The sequence below is a fragment of the Rhinolophus sinicus genome, chromosome 17, assembly GCF_057876585.1.
Source record: "Rhinolophus sinicus isolate RSI-liver-muscle chromosome 17, RSI-T2T, whole genome shotgun sequence".
Lineage (NCBI taxonomy): Eukaryota > Metazoa > Chordata > Mammalia > Chiroptera > Rhinolophidae > Rhinolophus > Rhinolophus sinicus.
The window spans coordinates 45,855,045-45,871,096 of record NC_142517.1 but is presented as its reverse complement, the minus strand read 5'-3'; the positions used below and the strand labels follow the sequence as shown (position 1 = coordinate 45,871,096).

At 39.0% G+C, this 16,052-nt stretch overlaps 1 long non-coding RNA gene and 1 pseudogene across 19 annotated transcripts in view; one reads left to right on the top strand and one right to left on the bottom strand.

The window, feature by feature from the left end:
• LOC109450257 (uncharacterized) overlaps positions 1–16,052 on the bottom strand; it is a 626,489-nt gene that overhangs the window by 502,207 nt on the left and 108,230 nt on the right. The gene's annotated exons all lie outside the window — the stretch shown is intronic.
• On the top strand, positions 4,006–4,791 carry LOC109450248 (AP-3 complex subunit sigma-1-like; annotated as a pseudogene).

The window sequence follows — 16,052 nt, the reverse complement described above, 5'->3', positions numbered from 1 at the left end:
ACACATGCAGAAATAATGTTTAATCTGAGCACCATCTGTCCCAGTAAAGTTGACACATAAAATCAACAATTACAAAGCCCCATCCCTAAAGCTCAGTTTCCTAACTAACCAGGGGGAGAGGCTAATGAGCTCCCCTGCTAAGGCCAGTGATGCAAGAGACCCCCTCCTTGGAACTGCACATAGGGGCCCACTAAGAAGCTGCTGTTAACTATCACCTATTATCCATACTAACCCCCTATTTTCACCCTCTCTTTAAAGGATTCCCACAACCCTACAAATTTCCTAGGAGATCCACATCTGCATTCCTCCTTGGAGTTGGTTTGGCCACCAGCTTTTCCTACACATTCTATAGGTGCCCCATTCCAGTCATCCTTCCCTATCTCAATATCCCAAGCAAGTAATTCATCCACTGGAGCAGCATTCAGACCTGAAACTCTAACACTGAAACTACTTCCAAAACTGAAGAGGTTCCAAGCCTACAGGAAAGGAGGACCCAAGTATGGAAACATGGGTATGTATCCGCCTTATTGCTGAGCTCATGAATACAGCCAGCACTAAGTCCCTGAGAATGTTCAAAAAGCAGCTCCAGCCTCTGGGACAGGCCCACAGCAGCTCATGTGCTTACAAACCCAACCCATCACTCTCTGCACTAGGCCTCTGAGTTTCCCTGTCTTGCTTGGTGATCCAGCTCATATTACTTGCTTTACTCCTTTCATTTTGTGACACATCAGACTTTCTTCTCTAGATCACCTCTCTCCCCACCCCCAACAACACACTCCTAACTTCAATTTTTACTTTGATTACATTTCCACTTCAATTTTTACCTTGATTATATTTCTGACTACTGCTCCAAGAAAAGGCATGCCCTTAGCCTGGCTATGGTCCAAAGTACCCAACCTGCCTGTTCCTTCAAGGAAATGGATCAGGTGACCCATTGGTTATTCATGACCATGGAACTCCATTATCAGCTGAGTCTGCTCACACACGTATCCCTCGTTTCCAACCTTGAGAGAAGTGCTAAGACCAAGTCCGTGTCCAAGCTTCAACTCTATTTTTGTGAGTAATCAGCTTTTCTTTGGGAAATACTTCTAAAATACAAAATTAATGCTGAGATTTCTTGATATTATTTCCATAATTGGTCCATGAAAAACTTCCTCTTACAACTCCTAAAACAAGTGTAGAATTGCCCAACCCTCTTTTACATACTCATTCAAGTCAATATATCCAAAGTTGAACTCTACTCTCTATGCCCAAACCTTCCTTCCCTGTGCTCTCTCACTAAATAACATCATCCTTTCTTCATATTGCCTGGAATAGACTCAAGTCCTTCTCCTGTTTTCTCTCTCTCTCATTCCCAATATCCAATCACCATACTCTATCAATTCTATCTCCTATATTTCGCCCAAATCTATCCACTTTCTTTATCTCAGGTGCAATCATCTCTTTCCTAGATGACTGTAAAGCCTTCTGACCAGACGTTATTTTCCATTTCCAACCCGGTTCCCACTTCACCTGACCATCATTTTATTACTAAGGTGATCTTTCTAAAACACTAATATGCCTATGTCACTCCTCTGTTCAGAATACTTCCATAGCTCCCTATTGTGTTTAGAATAAATACTGCACTCGCTCCTTAGCAGGACATACAAATGGGTTATGATTTGGACTTTACTTTTCTCTCCATCTCCTCTCCCTGCATAACATTCCCTGAGTGAGTCACACTTTCTCACCTTTGGAACTTTACACATGCTCTTCCTACTTCCTGGAATATTCTACCAGTCCTGCCATTTTTTCACCTTCCCAACACTGTTCATTATTCGAATATCAGCTTGACCCCTATTTCTTCCCTGAAGCATCCCCATGCACCTCCAGAGGTGGCTTCCTGTGTGTTCCTATTGCATCCTGGTCTTAAAACTACTGTGACACTTACCCTACTATATTGTAATTGTCTATAAAATCAGGAATTACCTATAATTTTAATTACTCCTACCCCTAATGAGTTAAGGACAACTTAGTACTCACCCCAGCACCTGGAAGAGTATCTGCATCAAAACTATGCTCCATATAAACAAGTTGATTAATAAATGGATGTTGACATTTACCTCCTTAAAGACTGCCATTCGTGATCATTTTACCCTGACTTCATCTATGTAAGAGAAGTTGGACAGGGTCACACTGGGCACAGCATTTCACTGTGGGTAGACTAACTAGTATATTTACTGCTAGGAAGCATCAGCACTATTTCCTCTTCAAGTCCATGGAAGACATACTTCTTTGGGGTGAGTCTAAGTTCAACACAGAGGCAGTACCAAGACTTGATATTCTGGAGAATGTTGCCCGTGGCATAATCCTGGTGGAATGTTGAATAGACCACACTTTTGAATTTTTCCCAGTTATTCATAAATCAGAAGAAAAAAAGACTGCACGTTATTCTCTTCCCTACTTTAAAATGTCTCCAGCCTGGAGAAATTAAGGAGAGTACCAATTCAGAAAATAGTCTTGTTCTGCTATGAAATATTTTCACTAAACTTCCCTATTTTATATGATGAGCTACTTAATGATACAACTGAGGAATATGCCTCTTAAAATACCACAGAATATGCCACTGCTCAACATTTTTGACAGTCCCTGGGTGCAATACATCAGCAACTGATTCTCCAGTTCTGAAAGGTGGAAGATCAGTAACTAAATCATGTAAGTGCTCATCAAGTAATTATGTTATTAAAGTGGCATAAATCAGTCAGTGCATATCTTGCCTTTGTCTTTGGAATCTTTGTCTTCTTCATTTTTCTAGTCAAAACACTATTTTCAGCACCATGCTCAGGAATTAAGAAAGCTATATTTAAATAATGTTAATAGGAGTGACATAAACTCGCATGAAGGAATCAGAGAAGTCTAAGGCTACACCCCCTTGCACTTAGCAGGGAAAAATAGACAGAGCAGCCTGAACTTGGAATTCTAAGGCTTTTGTTACAGAGCCACAACCTTAATCCTTTATAAATCATTGTTTCCCTTATCACGGGAACTTTTCACGCAGGTTGTACATAATAATGATTAAAATTTGTCAAGAACAAAATTAGTTACAAAAGACAAAATACATTTATGGAGCCAAATAAAGGGTAAGGTAATTTTCATCATTAATTATAATTGGGGAAGGGAGTTTTTATTCTTTCAAAACTCAGAAATTAAATCAGAAATATTTAAAGTTCTAATTTTCAACTGAATTTGAGCTTGGGTAGCTTTGAAGTTTATTTACAAAAACCAAAATGACCAAAGGAATTATTTCCAAAAGAGTGATTTATTTAGATTTACTGACTGTGGTGATAACGTGCCAATCAGATTTAGGGGAATTCAATGTGTGTGGGTGGGTGTAATACTGACTCAGAAGTCTGTCCTGCAGGGATGAGGACCCCACCCAAATTCAGAAGGCCTTTTAATGAGCATTCAAAGCCCACTATGAGGTCAAGATACTTTTAAAGCAGAGAATCATGTGATTTCACTGATATGTGTTATATAAACCAAAAACAACAAAAGAACAAGACAAACAAATGAGAAACAGAAACTCATAGACATAGACAATAGTTTAGTGGTTACGAGAGGGTAAGGGGGGTGGGGAGTGGGAGATGAGGGTAAGGGGGATCAAATACATGGTGATGGAAGGAGAACTGACTCTGGGTGGTGAACACACAATGGGATTTATAGATGATGTAATACAGAATTGTACATCTGAAATCTATGTAATTTTACTAACAATTGTCACCCCAATAAATTAAAAATAAAAGATACTTTTAAAGACAGCTATTAGAAATGCAAACAGCAAGCTATCTCTGACTTGCATAAGTCAAATAAACAAAATGATGCACGGTCTAGAAGATATTCTGTTCAAAAAAAAAAGGTGCGAAAGGGGGCGGGTGGGAAGGATCTCCGGTGAGATCCCGAGGCAAGGCTAGCGTGCCTGCCCCCCTCCCTGGCCCCCAGCGCCCACCGGGTCAGCCCGGCTCAGCCATGATCAAGGCTACCCTTATCTTCAACAGCCACGGGAAGCCGCAGCCCTCCAAGTTCTACCAGCCTTACAGTGAAGATACACAACAGCAAATCATAAGGGAGACATTCCATTTGGTACCTAAGAGAGATGGAAATGTAATTTCCTAGAAGGAGGATTATGAATTGGAGGATCTGACAACAAACTGATTTATAGATATTATGCAATGTTATATTTTGTCTTTTGTGTGGATTCTTCAGAAAATGAACTTGGCATTTTAGATCTAATTCAAGTATTTGTGGAAACATTAGACAAGTGCTTTGAAAATGTCTGTGAACTGGATTTAATTTTCCATGTAGACAAGGTTCACACTATTCTTGCAGAAATGGTGATGAGGGGAATGGTATTGGAGACCAACATGAATGATATTGTTACACAAATTGATGCACAAAATAATGCACTGGAGAAATACAAACAAGAGAAATAAACTGGAGAAATCTGAGGCTGGCTGAGCCAGGAGCTCCAGCCTGAGCTGTTTATCAGCTGTAAAGAATATGAATCTTCCTGAGATCCCAAGAAATATTAACATTGATGACATCAGTATAAAAGTGCCAAACCTGCCGTCTTTTAAATAAAAAAATTTAAAGGCTGCTCCCAGGTAAAATCCAGGGGGAAAAGTCATCTAAGTTTACCATGCAGTTGTTTACCAAAAATAGAGGAGGAGAATCTTAATTTTTGCTCTAGGATTTAAGTCAAGTTACTGTATAGAAGTTGTATAAAATCAGTATGGTGGTTCAATGTTGTTTTTCTTGCTCAGTGATTTTGAAGAAATTGAGTAGTTCCGGTGTGATTTTGTTTTTCTTTTTTTTTCTAAATTGCATTCCTATGCCCACTAAGGTATGCCTCTCTATGTACTGATTACAACAGTATTTCGAAAAGTGAGACATGTCTTTAAATTATGTACAACTCATAATGCTGCTGTTTTGCATGGGTCACAGGTGCAGCATTCCTTAATTCTTTCTGTTATTGATCACGATTGGTATTTAAAGAACCAAGTATGTATTGCATGAAAACTTTATGACCTTTTTCTCTTAGTTTAAATAAACTGCAAGGTAACTGAACTTCTGAAAAAAAAAAAAAAAAGCCCACCTTAGTTGAAGAGTATTTCAAAGATGATGTACCAGCCTTCAGACGAGTTATTGCCAGGAGAGATGAGGATCAGAGATGAAAGAACATTCAATTTGTCCAGGAAGAAGTCATTAGAACTTCTTTGGTAAGTACAATTTCAGTGTAGTGGATAGTGAGAAACTAGTTGGAGAAGGTCAAGAAGAAAGCCAGAGGTGAGGAAGTGATTCAAACATCTGATGGGCTTGGAATAGATTGAAGGGAAGGTTTATAGCTGAAGAATGAAGAAAAGTTAATGGATTTGGGGGGAGGTATTTAATAAAAGGGAACTAAGGGTAGAAGATAAAGGAGAGTTTCAGAGAAAAGTTATGGGAAAAGACTACCATAGAGAGCAGTTTATTCTGCCCAGAGTTCTAGAGGAAAATAAAACAGGGATAGGAAGATACAAACAAGAGGTAAGAGAGAAAAGAAATAAGAAAGAAAAAGAAGGTAGCATGAGGGAATAAAGAAGAATGAAGACTTGGACACTAATGTCCACTAATGTCCATTCTGGAGAGTTGGACACTAATGTCTTAAATGAGCACCTGAAGTAAAAGGAATAAAAACTAAAAAGTTTTGAGAGACACCTGCAAAATGTCTTGGGCTAAAGTTAAAAGAACAAACAGAATTGCGGTGTGATGTTTTACAAGATTACAACAAAAATTGTGAGAGCGAAGAGCAAACTTTTACTGTTTTACTGAAGGTGTTTGCCTAGAAAATGCACCCCCCTCCTATGAAGGGCAAAACAAAATGGAAGCAGGAGGGTGCAATATGACAATCCAAAGGTAGGAGGAGGGAAAGCAAATGTGAAGACAAAAGGACAAGCAAGTTCAGGCAAGAAAAGTGGATCTCTTTACGAGGTGAGCAGAGGTACGGGATGAGGGAATGGGAGGGCATGCTCTGGGCAGAGAGAAGGGAGGGTCACATTTCCCTGAAATGCAAAGGTGTGGAGTTCAACTGACCCTGGGTAAAATCATTTCAAAACAAAAGAAAATTGAATGATGACCTTGCAAGACTTTTCTTTTCTGTAAGTTAAAATAGCTTAAAACATAGGACACGGTTGGCCAAGATTCCTGTCCACTGCTTCCCATGATGGTGTGTAATTTCATCTGGTGTTTACAATACACTCACCATCTACCTCCAGCATGAATAAAGTTGACAGGCAATTTCCTTCCCCACTGTGAGCACATACTCACCTATTCTGGCTTTATTCCTGTTCAATTTTACGACTGTCTTCAAGGATTTTTGAAAGGTTCCACAATTCAACACCTGAGTATAAAGTGATGAAGGAATGTGTTGGAGCTCTTCACTAATACCTGGATTGCTCAATGTACTTTTGTCACTAGTTTTTGACAGTCTACCACATCCTTTGTCATTTTGGGAAGATGGTGACACCAACTTAGAAGACATTTCATCGCAGTACCAGGACTTCACAGGTGGAGAGGTGGAAAGAACACGGCTTTGCACAGATTAAATTCAAATCCCAGCTCTACGATGTTGGGCAAGTTTCCTGTCCTCTCTGAGCCTTGGTTTCATCACCTATAAATCTAGGATAATGATATTCACCTCCTGGTTGTTGTAAATGAGGTGGTATATAAAGTATAATTTACAAATTGCCTGGCACATAGTAGGTACTGATAAATGACAATTATTACTGCTATTCTCATTTCTGAGATATGTGACTGTCACCTCGCTGCAAGTCTTCTTGTTCTGGGTCACCCCATGAAACTACTAACCTTACCTGAAGCCAACGTAACATAGTACAGTTATTTGTGAAAACCAATATGGCTTATTTTTTGGAATACATTTCAATTTTCAAAGCTTAATATTAATATTATTGATAGTGTAAAATGAGATCTCTATATTAAATTTAGGCTATTCATTTCATTTCTTTCTCTGTTCTCATCACAGTTTTCTAATAATTAACTATAAATATCCTATTAATTATTTTGTTCCCATATGTTATGCCTTGAAAGTATTAAGAATGGTTAAATAATGAATATATTGAATTGCCTGTTTTGATGACAGGCTTTCAATCATCTGGTGAGTATAATTTAATGCATGTTTTGCAAAAAGCACTAAGTATATATTCATTATACATATATGAGTATACACATATGCTATATATTATGGATGTATTATATATATAATATTTTAACCACTTTCTCACATATTAGTATGCGAAACAGTCATTTAAACATTTTCATTAGAAGCTTCAAATGAATTTGTGTTTAGGAAAAGAACTCCACTTTCTCAGAAGTTTAGACATTTTATTTCTGGCTTTGTCCACTTTTTATAAAGTAGTAACACCTAGAAAGAGGCAGCCTGTTGAACCTTCCATCACTAATCGCTTTGAGGGGATCGTGATTTATATTCTTCTGAAGAGCAACGGGGCCCCGGGGAAGCTCCAGCAAGTAAAGAAAAGGCACCAACCAGGAGACCAGAGACTTCGGACTCAGGAACCACCACAGACACACGGCTCCAACCCCACTACATCACTAAGAGCTACCTCTGTTACCACGGCAAGTAGGAACAGCCTCCCCCTCCCATGCTCAGCAGCACTTGAGTGTGACAACTGTCTCCTCAGGAGACAATTTGTGCTACCGAAGAGCAGGAGCCACATTGTTCTCTTGGAAAAGATGTTCAATGCCCTTTTGGGGAACGAACGCTTAGCACCAACATGAACTGATTGCTAGATAACCCGTAACCTCTTTCTTGCCAAATGCAGTGGATTTTCCTTATACTCCACAGCATTTGACACCTAGAGTCCCGAAATCATTTCCTCCCTTACTTTTGTGGCACTGCCCTATCCAGAGTCTCCTCATACTTGTCTGGCTATTGATCCCTTATTTCCTTTATCTGTCTCCTCTACCATCTCCCACTCCCTAACTTGGAGAACTGACAAGCATTTATGCCCCTCTGGCCCAGGAAACAACTTTTATTAGAAGGTCTCAACATCAAACCCTCTATACTGCGACTCTCCAATCTACACCTCCAGCCCTAACCTCTTCACCCAGCTCTAGAATGTCTCCACTCTAAGATACCTGGCTGTCAAATTCAACAGAGCCCCAACAGAACTCATTACGTTCTCTTCAAAAAAGATTCCTTACTTTTTGACCATGGCATCACAATTTTCTCCAGCATTTTCCAAGGTATGTATTGTGTATCCACACTATCATGTGAGAAAGAGATACATGTTCAGCTACGTTGGAAGAAAGATGGGTTAAACACAATTTTAAAGGTTTCTTCTCTGTAGGACTTCTTAGAGCCTTCTATAAGCTAATGTATGAGTCTCCAGAATGAGGACTGAGTACATATGCTTTGCAAATATACTTGATTATGAGACTTTCTAGAAGCTCCTCTCAGGAAGGACCAGCTTCTGTGAAACACACATAATGAAATCTTATCCTAGTCATCTTTGACTCTCCCTTCCCTTTTATGTTATTTTCTGTATCTAAGTAGTTACCAAGTCCTAAAGATTCTTTCAAACATCTCTTTCCTTTCCATTCCTGCTATTCATACACTATTTAACTCCCCTGATCTAGGCTTCTAACATTTCACACCTGGATAACAGCCTTTCTGTTATTCCCTTTCTCCTCTTATCTCAACTACTACACTCAAGTTCCTAACCAAAATTTTCATTCTGTGGGTCTCCTGTTTTAAGAACAAAACAAAACAACACAACAATAACAACAACACCTTCTGTTGTTCCCAGGATCAAATGAACTATAAAACTTGGAACTTGCATTGTATCACCAGGCTTTTTCCTTGCATGCTTCTATTTGAGTTCTCCATCTAATCAGATCGGTCTTGCCATAGTCTATTAAACACAGCCTTCCCCATTATCAACCTCACTCACCAGGGTGAGACTTGTGTTATAACTGATAAACCTACATTGACACATCATTATCACCCAAAATCCATAGTTTACATTAGGGTTCACTCTTGGTGTTGTTCATTCTATGTGTTTGGACAAAAGTATGATGATATATGTCAGTCATTATAGTGTCACACAGAATATTTTCACTGCCCAAAAGTTTAATTGGAACACAGCTATACTCATTTGTTTATGTATTACCTATGGCTGCTTTCTCGATACAAAAGATAAGGTGAGTAGCTGTGGTTTCCTCCACACACATATCCCTCCTATGGGATCTCTTATCATTGGGTATGCACTAACTACCGTAAATATCTAGTGAATTAACGAGTGAATTAATTCTCTTTTACTCCATGCCTACTGTCACTACCTTGATTGAGCCTCTGGTTCCCACTTACCTAGTTTATTTCACAAGTTTCCTAACCAGGTTCCTCACTTTCAGTCTGCTCCAAACATTTCCAGGTATAGTCGCCAAGTTCATTTTCCTAATGTAGACCTCTGGATCATGATCTTATCTTATTCAAAAACCTTCCAATTACTCACAGAATTGAGCCAAATGTATGAACTTGGAATTCAAAGCCCCCACAACAGAAGTCCAATGTGTCCTGTATGATCTTTAAGACTCTTGTATAATAACCCAAAACCCAACATGGCATTTCACATTCTTTGTGCTTTGGTTCCCAAACTCCTTCTGTTGCAGTCTTCATTCTTTCAAGGTCTGATTTCTCCATAATACCTTTTCTGGTCCCACATGGATGAATAACTTTTGATCTTCAATATTTTAATCCACATAGCACTGTTTATACTACTTTGATGAGCTATACTGTTTCCAGCCTATTATTGTTATTAATGATTGGGCTTACTGAGTGATCTAGTTTTACAAACTCCCTGAGAGCAGTAACTATGCATTCTTCATCTCAGATTCTACCTCATAATACATTTTCTAAGAACATTCAGTGAATTAGTAGTTATTTATGTGTTTCATAGGTATTGAAATACTTTGCAATTCAATTATCTCTCATCTAAAGCACACTCTCCCTTAATTCCCAAGTTTCACTCCAGCTCTGACCCAGCCCTTTTTTCCGTTTCCCAGTGAAGCTGCCTAAAGGGATTGTCCATGGATACAGTCTCCTCTCTCATACCTGCCACTCTCTTCTTAGCCCACCGCAATCTGGCTTCTGCGTAATCCCTCTACCCCAAATTCTCTCACAAAGTCAATCACAATCTCTTTGTTGTTAAATAGAGTGTGTCCTTCTTGTTCCTTAACTTGACATTTCTAGTGAAAGATGGTCCAAGTTTCTGTATGGAGCCCAGAACTCACCTGAGCTCCATATTTACACATTCAGTTCTGTACTAGACATACTCACCTGAGTGTCAAACCCAGTAGAGAGCTCAACAAATATTTTTTGAATAAAGAATATCTGCTCTTCTTGGTCTAGATCAATGTTTCTTAACCTATTTTATCCTATGCCCTCTTTTTAATAAATATGTAAAATCTTATGCTCCCCCCAGTACCAGTACATTCTGACATAGCTGCCCACCCTTCACCCAGAGGTTTTTGCAGGCTGAGAATGACTGACCCCTGCACATTTCCATCAGACATCAGACCAAGATGATGATTTCCATAAGACATCAGACCAAGATGAGCATTCATTTCTGAGGTTTAAATGATTAAAACAATAGTATCTGTTGAACTTTCCAAATGTAAGATTATATTATAATAGTAAATGTGTTTGTGGGCTTTTTGAAACAATATACAGCAACCTGGAGATTCTGTTGCCCCACCTGGGGTTGGGGGTAGGATCGCCCTTCCCCTCCTATTACTCACCATTCCAGCTGATCTCCCAGTGCTAGAAGCTCTCTAAGGCAGAGTGCAGCTCTAAAATTGTGTGACTTTAGGTTATAAAATCTTTAAACCTTTCTGATCTTCTGGAATTTTCCTTTCCTCTCCATCCTCTGTCCTCTATCTTCCATTCATACTTCTAACACCTCCATTTTTCATTTTTATTTTCTTATTTCCACTGTATTGATCATGAACTGTGCTATCCCTGTGGGCAGCTGGGTATTTTCTTTTTTCTGGAGGCTAGAGAAGTAACTTGTCCATTTTGGAATTTTCTATGAGGAAATACAGGTGACTATCTCCTTGGCTATGCCTAGCGTCCAAAAAAGAAATATTTTCCAAATTGCTTTAGGGAAGTCATCCAAGCAAGGTTGAGAAGAGAGGACTGCTATTTGCTTAAATGGCCTTATTTCCAGATCTGGCTTCTCTAACAGGCAAGAGAAACCCTGAACTCGTGAATGAGTTATAGCCGAATTCAAATTTTCCAAACAGTAGAAGCTGGAGGGAGAGTCTTAATTTTCCTTGTGCTCACATCTTCATTTCATTGTGTCCTGCTGGCTCCTACCTTTGAACTGTTAGGATGCAAAACTACTCTACTAGATGAAATACTTTGCCCTTCCTTCAGTTTATAAAGGAAATAGAAAATAGCTATGGGGTAATTTTTGGCAGCACATTTTTTGTCACTATGACCCATGTCTTTTCACCCCCAATGATCTAACATATATTTGTTAAGAGAGCTTGCCCTTCCAATGAAAGAAATTGCATGTTATTAAATCTGTTCTTGTAACTCTCCTAGTGGGAGAAAAATTACAATCTTTCATATTGGTTTTGGAGCACTTTATAAGGAGTCTGTGAACATCAAAGACATTTATTTTTAGCCTCCAATTTGCTCTTGAAGGACATACTCATTAGAGCTATGACAATATAGGCCATTTTAGATGGCTACCAGATTGGACATCCTTTCCTAAAGAGCTAGTCTGGCTGACAATCAAGTTCAAGGCTCCAAGAGCCTCAAAATATCAACTGTTTAAGCCAAAACGCAGAAGAAAAGACCCCAGTAACTTAAAAGAAAACCTATGCAGAAAATATACTGGTGTGCAGGAAAATGGCTCACTGAAAGCTTTCTAAACCTGGGGTTTCAAAAGGTTTTGTAGAATGTTTCTCAATTTTCACTCCATGTCCCAAACTCCAAACAAATTATACATGTTGGGACATTACAGTTGATTCCTGCACTTCTCGCTTCAAATTTTCTAAAAAAGCACATAGAAGCTGAACTGAAAAAGCCCTAATGCCTAATCACATGATTCAACGCATTACCACAAGTCTAAACCTTTGTGATACTAAAGCTGAAGACTTGGTTTTCATTTATCAGTGTCTGTGGCCTCTTTCTATGTATTAGCATTCTATTATCATTTAGGTACACTTGACACTGCTCATTTAATATGTAAATTAAGAATAGAGTTTCATATTGCAGTGTACAATGGGATTTATGGGACAAAACTGAAAAAGGAGACTCAAATTCACTTCTAGCATTAAATTACTACATAAATTGATTCTCCCTCCTTTATTATTTTTCTCAGCCTTAACTTCACCTTTCCCTCCATTCTTAACTTTCTGTTCAAAGCCCCACACAAACTACCATGTTCTAAGTTTTGCTATAGCATCCTAGATTCATGAGCAGGGGTAGCTACAGGTGAAAGCAGAACAAAATCCCCTATGATGCCTATTGATGGAGACGCTGTCTTCTGTATACTGCATGAAGTCCCACTGAAGAATAATCTTTCAGAACTAAGTGCCTGAGAAGCTCAGAGACTGGTATGGTTTTCCCCAGTGGAAAATGTATAGTGGGATTTTTTTCAATTGCTACATAATCCTCACTACTAAGTGTGGCAAGAATCGTTACCAGAAGACTTTGGGAAGTGTGTTAAGCTTGGCACTGGGTTTAGATATGCGAGTTCAGTTTTAGGAGCTGAGCCAAAACTACATTGCTCCTTTCATAATAGAGGTATGAGGAATTTAAAGATTGAGAGAAAAGGGGGGACCCAGGAATAGAAGAAAACAGCGAGGGAAGCTGGGTGGAGCATGAGGGAAAGGTCAAAGAGAGGGTTCTCCAGTACTGGAAAACTAAGAAGGCACTTTACAGACCAAAATATTCAGTAGGGATGTTCAAGTGGCTTGTTGTGGGAAATGCCACACGCACGCACACACACCAGTTCTCCCTCAGTGAAATCGACATTGCTCACTCACTCCTTGGTGAAAGTGGATTCTATTAGAGAACCTCACTGAAGAGCTGAGGTCTGTAGTGTAGGTTGGGCTTGGACAAGAACAGAAAGAGGTTACACATGTGCAGGAGACTGCTGAGACAGCTGACATGTTACCCAAGGAAGGCCCAGGCTATGAGTCAGAGAGACCTGGATTTAATCCACACAGGCACATGCTACCCGGTTACCCAGAGGCTGGTTACTGAATCTCTCCGGTCACACATTTCTTCCACTGTCAAATGTGAGTAATGATAAAAGGTTTGGGGGTTGTTGTGAAGATTAGGTCTAATATGTGTAAAATGCTCACTAGATGGAAGTGACTCCTTTGATGGTGACATTTCCCCAAATTTTTGTTTCATTTTATTGTTTTGGAGAATTTGTATTAGGTTGGTGCAAAAGTAATTGCGGTTTAAAAGGTTAAAATAGTTGCAAAAACCTAAATTATTTTTGCACTAACCTAATATAAGAGTTTATTTGAGCCAAACTGACAACATATGCCAGGGAGAAAGATTCAAATGCTCTCCCGTTTTTGTTTTAGCTGATGAAAACCCTGAGTCAAGTCTGTTACTCAAACAAACAAACAAACAAACAAAAAAGTGACCAAAAAAAAACCTTTGAAATATATGGCCTTCATATGTGTGTTGTTGTTTTTTCCCTGAGTTTATATGTTCTCTCTTCCTAATTGTTTAGTCATTATTTATACCTATGGTGCTATATGACAACCTGCATTGAAGCCCTTGTTAAAAATGCTGTTACATAGAGTTGTCTGTCTTACATGCTCCCAGTTTCCCCATGCTGAATTTTAGAACATGATGGGAGTTGGTGCATTTTCTTCTACTTCAGATGCTGCTGCCATGCTTACTATTTCATGGAGTTGTCTGACCAACTTTTGGAATGACCTTGGCATTGATCAAAACCTGCCCTATACTCTCTTGCCTTGACTCTTTTATCCAGCAGCTGGTTCCCGTGTGGGATTAGCAGTGAAGCAGTGTCTGTGGAGACTTGGTCTTGTCTCCTTTGTCATTATGTTACCAACGACTAAGCTGACCAGGACCAATCATCATATTCATGTCAAAATTTCTGCCCAGCCCACAGGAGGGAAGGAAAGAAACACGCAAGGAGCAAATACCGTTCCCATTGGACACCTGAGGGCGGCTCAAAGATTCCAGGGATCAGCCCAGCGCCGCCATCGATACAAAACCGGAATTAAAACCAGACCACCCACTTCCCTGTATTATGAACCCTAGAGAATGCGGCCTCTTAACACAACTGATTAGCCAAGCAGTCTATAGCTTGCCGGTACAAAAAAGCATGGGAACATTTACTTGATCCTGCTGAAGATTATAAAAGAACAATTTTCAGATAATACCTTCTATTGGCAGAAGGATTGGGGCTGCACGAGCCTCATTTCCACGTTTTGGTTATATTTCTAGTCTGTGAAAGCACTGAAACCTCAATACCAACACTTTAATGGAAAGGTAGCACCTAGTTTCTGACACAAAAACCAAGGAAGTTTTAATTTTATAAAAAGGAAAACACTTTAAAGTTAACCTCAGATGCTTTGGAGTCTTTACAAAAGTGGCTCTTTTTCCTTTCCTCTGATAACTTTTGAAGACACCACAAAGGTTTAGATTTCTAAACTTTCCAGGAGTGATATTTTGTTTGTTTGTCTTTGTTATTGTTTTGGCTTAGCAAAGTGTAAAGTATATCAATTGTTACATCCAGGAATATCAGGCTTGCAAGCAAAAGATTTCAGAAGGTTCCCCTTGCCCCAGTGGTTAGATGGGAACTACCTAGCTTTCTAGTTCCCCAAACGCAGGTGCTTACAGAAAAATATTTATACTTATGTTGAGGGAAAGAAGAAACATTCATTGCTCCATGAACAAGAGCTTTGGAAACTTAACCCTTGATAAACTGAGCAAGCAGGAACCTTAACTGATTTTCAGGGCTGATTATCTACTCCTTAACATGCCTGTAGAGAGATTCTTTACAGCTACACCAAGACAAAGTACCTTTAGCTATTACCAAAAGCACTTAAAAATAACATAGAAGAGAAATTTTGCAAAATGCTTACAAGATTGTCTAGATATGAAACTAGTAAGCAAAAGACAAAGCATCACTGCCCAGGTACTACTTTGGATTAGCTATAAAACAACAATGACTTCCTAAAATAAGTAACTTTTTTTTTTTTTTTTTACGAACCAAAAAAAAAAAAAAAGAAAAAAAAAAGCAACAACTTCAATTTAACAACTATGTTAATTTATGTAAAAGGGAATGAAATGAATACCATGAGAAAAAATTCTGCATAACCGGTATTATTAATTACATCTCTCAAAAGCTCTTTTCCACTGGGCTTCTCCATCAGCCTCAGATTGTGGTCAATGATCACAACAGTCCTGTACGGATCATATAGAATATCGTGTTTGTATAGACAACACAACCATCCAACTTGTTCTCACAGAAAGAAACAACACTTAGCTCCATCAAGATGCATACCAACTAATTTTACTCTTCTCCCTCCTTCCCACCCCTCAGGTTTAAATAACCTGTTTTGTAGCAACCACTGGAAATTATGGATACAACAACCTTGGAGGTTTAATGGTCCACTGCCACTTTCTTAGCCAACTGCTAAGAAATAGCACCATGTGTGCTATTTTACAGTTAGGCATTAGGAGGCAGCAAATGGCTCAAAACCACAGGCAAAGATAACTGTTGTAGGAAGTTGGAAAAGGGACCTAAAGCTACGAAAGCATAGAAAATAGATTTTTTAAACACAAAGTTCCAGGAATTTAGATTTGCTCTGAGGAACAGTTAGAAGGAAAAGGGTTTGGCCCCTGCAGACACCTGTGTGAAACTATCTGGACCCATTCCCCATTTCAACATCTCTAGAAAAAACACTGACAATCACTTTAAGGGTTAAACAACATA